The following is a 1,098-nucleotide window of genomic DNA, read 5'->3' as shown; positions in this document are numbered from 1 at the left end:
TACCTCCCCACCCCGCCCCGGTGGTTCCGTCCGCCCCACGGCCCGCCCCCACGGCCCGCCCCGCCCCGCCCCGCTCCGCTCCAGGGAGTCGGCCGGCTCGCTCCGCACCCCGCCCCCGGGCGCCGCCACCGCCCCACCGTCACCAGGCGCTCTCCTCCCCGCCCGGGTGGTAGCGCCCGTCCCGGGGAGGCAGAGGCCGCCCCGCCCGCCCCTCCTCCCCGGGCCTGACAGGAACCGGCCGGCCTTGGGACGCCTCAGAGCCCCGCGCCGGAGCAAAAACGGGAGGAGGGCAGGGGGTAGGGCTCGCTGTCTACCGCCGGAGGGTCCCTCCTGTCCGGGCCCCCTGAAGCCAGGGTTTGGCTCTTTCCCTCAACCTGACGTGCCAAGATGGCGGCAGCGCCACAGCTCCGGAGGGGAGGAGGGCCCGGGAATGCGAGGAGGGTGGGACGTACCATCCCACCCCAGGGGAGAGAGGAGGAACACGGCGAGGGGAAAAGGCAGTCCTGCCGGGAAAACTAAGGAACGCCCCCTCGCTCCACCCAAGCGTGGATCTTCCCACTCCCTGGGGCCTGGAGCGCGCTCCACCCGCGGGTCACGCCCCTTCCCCCCGGGGCCAATGAGAGAAGCAAGCCGAGAGCCCTGGGTTTTATGAATGGGTCGCGCGTCCACCCACCTGCCGCTTGGCCTCCTCCCTCCAAAGGGTCCAGTTAAAAGACCGGCGGCACCTTAAGACTTCTATCCTACAGCCGAGAAACATAATCGTCTTATTCTCTGGCTCACTTCATGAAATCTTTCGGTAAACTGCCCACGCTTTGTTACATAATTCCTCTTGGACGAAGGATCTCCATACATTCGACACAAATTAACAGGTCAATATCGTTCTGTGGGGGAATTCGTAAATTCGGTATTCCGCGCGTGGTTGCTCTTTAAACAGTTACAAAAAATAAATGTAGCCTTTATTACCAAGTAATAAAATAAAAGACATAATTAACTCTAGCATTGAGAAGCACGATGAGGTGATTAAATGAATAACAAGTGTACGTTACTTTCTTTCTGGGGAAAGACTGGGTTTTAAGTATCGCAGTGCCTGGCATCGTA

Source organism: Neofelis nebulosa, chromosome 16 (assembly GCF_028018385.1).
Source record: "Neofelis nebulosa isolate mNeoNeb1 chromosome 16, mNeoNeb1.pri, whole genome shotgun sequence".
NCBI lineage: Eukaryota > Metazoa > Chordata > Mammalia > Carnivora > Felidae > Neofelis > Neofelis nebulosa.
The sequence above is the reverse complement of the archived record's forward strand: the minus strand, read 5'-3'. Positions refer to the sequence as shown.